The sequence below is a fragment of the Rhinatrema bivittatum genome, chromosome 14 (assembly GCF_901001135.1).
Source record: "Rhinatrema bivittatum chromosome 14, aRhiBiv1.1, whole genome shotgun sequence".
In the NCBI taxonomy this organism is placed as follows: domain Eukaryota; kingdom Metazoa; phylum Chordata; class Amphibia; order Gymnophiona; family Rhinatrematidae; genus Rhinatrema; species Rhinatrema bivittatum.
The window spans coordinates 37,599,002-37,606,162 of NC_042628.1; positions in this window are offsets into that span (position 1 = coordinate 37,599,002).

Genomic DNA, 7,161 nt, shown 5'->3' on the forward strand with positions numbered 1-7,161 from the left:
TCTTTGCCTGTGGCCGTGCACCAGGGCTCCCTTCAGAACCCTGCAGTCATGGGCCCTGAGTCCAGTAACTAAGTATCATATATATCACTCTTGAGTAATGACTACAGAGCACCCCCACCACCGCTGGAGGTTGTGAGCACTGCCTTTATAGCAGGCTCAGCCCCAGTCAACTTGAGGAGTGGAACATCCAGTTTGTAGATTGAAATGGGGACCTGTCACTGAGCCGCTGGCCTGGACCCTCTGATTAATATTTGTATAAGGAGTTTGCTGAAAGGTTTTTCTCTTACTAGATAATGCAGAAATCTCCAATAAGTTAGAGACGCTAGATATAAAAGAAAATATGAGGCGTGATTTAGGAAAGCTCAAGAAGTGGTCAAGAATTTGGCAATGATGATTTAATGTAGAAAAAAAAAACTTGTAACATCATATATGTGGAAGTTTAGAAATTTAATTTAAGTTGAATACTTCTCTAACATCTTTCCAATCACCACTGTCCAAAGTGGTTTGCAGGTTAAAATATGCAGAGGTTCATATTCAGTCACTGTCTGGATGGCAAAGTTAGCCGGTTAAAATTATCCAGCTAATTTCGGAAGTATCTTCAATAGCACAGCTGCACTATTGAATATAGCCACTTATCTTAAAATTAGCCATCCAGAATGCAGCCAGCTAACTTTAGGACAGGACTATGGGCCGACTAGACTTAGCCGGTTAAGTTATCCGGCTATCTTGAATATCGCAGTTAGCCGGATAACTTATCTAGCTAACTCAACTCCTCCCAGTTACACCCCCATAATGCTCCTAACTTAGCTCGCTAAATTCTAGCGGGAAATCTTATCTGGCTAAATTCTAGCTGCTTAATAAGTGCCAAAATCTTCATTTGGCTGGCTAACTTCTGAGTTAGTCAGATAAATGCTTTTGAATATGGACCTCTCGATGTACATACAGCATAAATACAATACACCATAACAGTTAGTAAATAAAAGAAAGCACATATCTTAAAAGTTAAACAGTAGTAAGAACAGTGCAGCCTTCTTCGGCAGCACATACTTACCCTATTTTATATTTCTAAAATCAAATACAGAAATCTTTTACCAGGCCTAATTAAAAAAAAAAAATCTCAAAAACATTTTTTTAAACCAGGTCAAAGAAACGTCAGAATAAATGATTGTCTGACTTTAAATGTGCTTCCCTAGGACTTGAGTTTGCTGCTGCACACAAAAACATCCAAGCTCTTGTTTTCAGTAGTCCTTGTTCTGGTAACGAAGGGATAGAAAGCAGTCCGCCGATCTTAATGTCCTAGATGGCAAGCAAAGAGAAATCATGTTTTTAAGGTAATCTGCTCCCATTTCATTTAGTGCTCTACATGTAACAATACCAAGACAAGATAGAGAAGTGCCTCAAACAGGAAATCTTGGGGCGATTCTGTCTGATGATCTCAAGATAGAAATCCAATGGGGCCAGGCAATGTTCAGAGCCAGAAGAATGCATTGCCAGTAGGAAAAAAGAGGTGGTAATGCCTCCTTACTAGGAGTGTGCACTTACAATTTTTGTTTGTCTGCGTGTGTTGCAGTTTCTGTCTCTGTATGAGTGCCATGCCTATATACATTTGAACAGCTCAAGATACCTCAACCAAATGTGCAGAACTATGTTATTGGGGAAAAATTTGACTGTTTTAGTTTTCAAACTTGGGGAGCGCTCTCAGAGGGCACAGAAGAGGAGGCAAAATTTGGATTCTGCCATAAGAAATGCACTGGGACTAGGTCTGAGGCTGGATAGACTATTGCTCCTTCCAAGCATATCACTTCTATTGTACACATGAACCCCTCTGATCTTCAGTAGGTAGGAGACTCATTGCATGGAACTTGGATAGGCTGGCAACAACTTTTTGAGCAGAATCAGATTTATCCTTTGACAAGCAGACTACTTTCCCCATTTGGAACATTTAATTATATGCCATCAATTCCTTTGTCTTTGTATATTTACCTTTTGAGAGTTTGGTTTTCCACTTTACTGACTTAGCCAAACTTTTCATAACAGAAGTAGCTACATACATGTTATAAATTATCAGACTGTAAAGTGTATGGGGATTTTGAGTAAAAATGCTAGAGAAATCCAAATAATTATTATTATATTATATTTCCAATGTCTTGTTCCAATCTGTCTCAGAATATAGCATAAAGCAGAGTTGCTTACCTGTAACAGGTGTTCTCCTAGGACAGCAGGATGTTAATCCTCACACATGGGTGACATCATCAGATGCAGCCCGGCACAGAAAACGTTGACTGGCACACTGAGCATGCCCAACATGCCACTATCCATGCATCCACGCAGGATCCCTCTTCAGTCTCGTAACAGAGAATTAAAAAAAAAATAAAACAAACATAGGAGAAACCCAACTCCATGGGGTGGCAGGAGGGTTTCGTGAGGACTAACAGCCTGCTGTCCAGGAAAATGCCTGTTACAGGTGAGCAACTCTGCTTTTTCCTAGGACAAGCAGGATGGTAGTCCTCACACATGGGTGAATATGTACTACAGGCTGCTCCCGAACTTTACTAAACCCAGTGCCAACCTGGTGCCAATGGGCACAACAACTCTGGTGCTGTGGAGAACAGAGGGAGACAGCCAGAACCCGAAAAAAAGGTTCCTAGGCAGGAAGAGTTGGGTTTTACAGATGAAAAAGATTCCGAAGGACAGACTGGCCAAAACTTCTGTCGTGTCGGCCATCATTGTCCAAACAGTAAGGGGCAGTGAACGTGTGGAGAGAACTCCATGTCGCAGCCTTGCAGATCTAGGCCAAGGGAACCTCTCACAAGTGGGCCACTAAAGCCACCATGGCTCCTTCAGAGTGATCCTTGACATGGCCTCCAAGCTGAAGGCCTGCCTGCGCATAGCAGAAGGAAATTCAATCCTCCAGCCAACTTGACAGTGTTTACTTGGTAACCACAACTCCCAATCTATTCTTGTCAAAAGAAATGAAGAGCTGCATGGACTGTCTGTGGCCTGACGTCCACTTGAGGTAGAAAGCTAAGGCCCTCTTGCAATCTAAGCTGTGCAGAACCCATTCACCCTGGTGTGAATGAGGCCTGGGAAAAAAGGTGGGCAGGACAATTGACTGGTTAAGATGAAAATCAGTTACCACCTTAGGCAGGAACTTAGGGTAAATATGGAGTACCACCCTATCATGAAAGAACTTTGTTTAGGGCAGATTTGTCACCAACGCCTGAAGCTCGCTTACCCTGTGCACCGAAGTGACCACAACCAAGAAGATAACCTTCCAGGTCAGATACTTCAGATCACAGGAGCTCGAAAGGATCTCGCATGAGTTGAGCTAACACCACGTTGAGGTCCTAGGACACAACAGGAGGCCGCAGGGGAGGCTTCAGCTGAAGCAGGCCCCACATGAACCGGCCCACTATGGGCTGCACGGAGACAAACCATTAACACCTTGGTGGTAGGCCCCGATGGCACTCAGGTGTACTCTGACCGAGTTGGTCTTCAGACCAGTGCCTGAAAGGCGCAAGTAGTCCAGCAATCTCAGAGTGGGACAAGAGAACAGATCCAATCCGTGACTCTCACACCAGACGGAAAACCTCTTTCACTTCAGGTTATAAGACTTCCTGGTGGAAGGCTTCCTGGAAGCTACCAGGATCCAAGACACACTGTCAGAGAGGTCAAAGGGCTGCAAAACTAGACTTTCATCGTCCTGGCCATCAGAGACAACACCCTAAGGTTGTGATGGTGCAGCCTGCCCTGATCTAGGGAAATCAGGTCAGGGGAAGTTCTCAGACCGATGCATTCTCTGGCAGAGAGAACCCGCAGGAATGGGAACCAGACCTGTTTCAGCCAGCTGGGGGCTATGAGAATCATGGTCCCCCTCAACCTGTCAGAGCTTCAGGAGAGTCTTTATCACTAGAGGAAGCGGAGGATATGCATACAGAAGGCCCTTGCCCCAATGGCGGGCAAAGGCATTCGAGGCTGGCTTTCCATCCCCCCTGTACAGGGAGCAGAAGTGGTTCACCTTGTTGTTGCAGGGGGAGGCAAAGAGTTTCAAATCCGGGATCCCCCAAAGGTGGAAGATGCGATCCTCCACTGCTTTATCCAGGGACCATTCATGGGGTCAGAATGCTCGATTCAGCCGGTCCGCCACCAAATTCTCAGTCCCAGCTAGGTAGATGGCCCGGAGCAGCTTGACCTGGGACTCAGCCCAGGACCAAATATGGACAGCCTCCTGACACAGGAGGAACGATTCCGTACCTCCCTGCTTGTTGATGTACCACATCGCCACTTGGTTGTCAGTCTGTACCAGGACCGCCTGGTTGGACAAGCAAACCCGGAACACCCAGAGCGCATACCTAATCACTCAAAACTCCAGGAAGTTGATCTGGCATTGAGCTTCCTGAGTGGATCAAAAACCTTGTATGCGGAGGCCGTCCACATGCGCACCCCAGCCCAGGGTGGAAGCACTGAGGTAGGCACAACCTGGGTCGGGGGAGCTGAAAGGGAGCCCCCTGTTCCACCAAGACAAAAAGGTCTGGAGAGGCGGTGTGACACAAATACGTACACTGAGGTGCTGAGTGACCTGCTGCTACTGAGACCGCAGGGTTCTCTGAGCCTTCCGCATATGCAAGTGAACCCAGGAGTAACATGGACCGATGCAGCCATGTGACCCAGCAAGCAAAGCAAAAGCCAGGCCGACATCTGTCGGCTTCGGCGGACTAGACTCACCAGAGACGCCAGAGCAGGTGCCCAACTGCGAGGAAAAAATGCCTGGACCTGTGACGTGTCCAGGCGGGCACCGATAAAGTCCAGCTGAGGAGATGGGGTGAGATGGGACTTCAGATAGTTCATGACAAACTAGAGGAACTCCAGCACTTGAATGATCAAGCGAAGGAAGCGAAGCACCCCCTCCTGGGAGGCACTCTTAACCAGCCAATCATCCAATTAGGGGAACACGTTCACCCCCAGCCGGTGGAGGTGCGCATCCACTACTGCCAAGCATTTGGTGAAGACCTGTGGGGCCGAAGCAAGGCCAAACGGCATCACCTTGTATTGGAAGTGGCTGTCATCCACGAGGAACCGTAGATACCTCTTGTGACCGGGGAAGATCTTGATGTGGATGTATGCGTCATTTATACACGTTTATAATGTATTGATCACCCCTGTTTTATGTAAACCGACATGATACGAATCTCCGTGAATGCCAGTATAGAAAAACTCAAATATATATATATATATATTTAGGTTGAGGGAGCAAAACCAGTCCCTTCTTTGCAGCAGGGGAATCAGAGTGCCCAGCGAGACTATCTTGAACTTTTCTCTTCACAGAAATTTGACAAGGCTCTTAGATCCAAGATGGGCCGGAGCCCTCTGTTCTCTTTGGAATCAGGAACTAAGGGGAGTAGAACCCCCACCCGTGCTGACACTATGGGTTCTACTGCTCTGGCCATTACTACAAGAGCTGAGAGCTCAGTCCAGAGAATTTCCTGATGCAGGGACTGGCCCCACGATGGGCAGGGGGAAGAATCTGCGGGGGTGTCCAGGAAGTTCAGCCGATACCCTCGAATGATGGACAGGACCCACTGGTCTGAAGTGACCTGTGGCCAGCAGTCCAGAAAGCACAGTAGCTGACTTTCAACTGGAGGCCCCAACTGGCTTATGCTCCCTCACAGCCAGTTAAAACCCTGTAGCGGTGCTCTGCTGGGGTGCCAGTGGAAGCCTGGGGGTTCGCTGCTTCCTACAACGGCCCCTAGAACCCACTCATAGTGTAAGGGCACATGAAGCCAGAGGATAATATTTCCTTTGCTGATAGAAGGACCTCCTGTTGCCCTGACACAAGGATTTCTTGGCGGAGGACGGTGGATCCGATGAACTGGCTGAGAGATGCTGGAGGGTCTCATGGTGATACTTCAATTGAGCCATGGAATCCCTCACTTTATCTCCAAACAGATTCTTGCCAGTACAAGGCTGGTCAGCGAGCTTCTCTTGGACCTCCGGATGGATATCCAAAGCTCGGAGCCACACCATTCTACAGGCGCCGCTGCCTGCCGCTGCCACCCTAGCTGCCATCTCAAACACATCATAGGTGGAATGCACCTCCTGTTTGCAACACTTCAGCCTTGCGGGGCGACTGCCAAGATGGCTTCCTGCTGCTGCTGGGGGAGGTGCTCTGACAACTTTTGAACCTGCTTCCAGAGCTTTCGAGTGTATTGGGTTATGTACAGCCGGTAGGAGCTCAGTGCCCGGCACCGGTATCAATGGGGAATGCCTAGGACTTCCAGGTTCGATAGAGGTCGATGCCTCCTCTCCACAGAGTCACTTTGGGGACATCATAGTGGCCACCGGTGCCAACCCGAGCCTGGTACCATGCAACCACGATGACCGGTGACTGTGTTTCCGAGATTTCCCTCTGTGCTCGGTCCGGTTTTTCCCCGGCGCTGAGGATGGAGACGATTCCAACATCCTGGAGTTCAATGACACCAATGATGACCTATCTCCAGCCTCTTTTCTCCCGAGAAGGCCCCAGCGGAGGAGTGAAGAACGATAGATCTACATCCATCGGCTCCCCACGGCCTTTGGGTGTCGATGCACCTGATGCCGGAGTTGAACGATCAGACATTTTGGACCCGAAAACCTTCTCCATCTTATCTAAATGTTCTCGACGACCCTTGGGGGATCATTTGATTGCAAAAACGACACCCCCGGATTTTGTGCAATGTCCCCAGGCAGAGGATACAGACCTTGTGCGGATCCATAATGGACAAGGTCTGCGGGCACTGGGGGCATCGGCGAAACCCTGATGATGCCATAAAAAACAGCCAGTGAGCGGTTGTTGACCGGCGGCCACCAAAGAGTGACACTGCTGGGAACTGACCGCAAAGAATGAGAAAACTTACCGCGCCGCCCTATTGAGGCACCGATGGGGGAGAAGAGGGACCTGATGCAGACAAGCCGAAAAATGACCGTGAAAAGAACTCTGAAGAGAGCTGAGCTCCACAACCATGAGGCGAAAGCTGCATGGAAAAGAAGAGACTGAAGAGGCACTCCACATGGATGTGTGGATAGTGGCATGATGAGCATGCTCAGTGTGCCAGTGAAAGTTTCTAGAAACTTTTGACAAAAGTTTTCCATGCCAGGGTCCATCTGATGATGTCACCCATATGT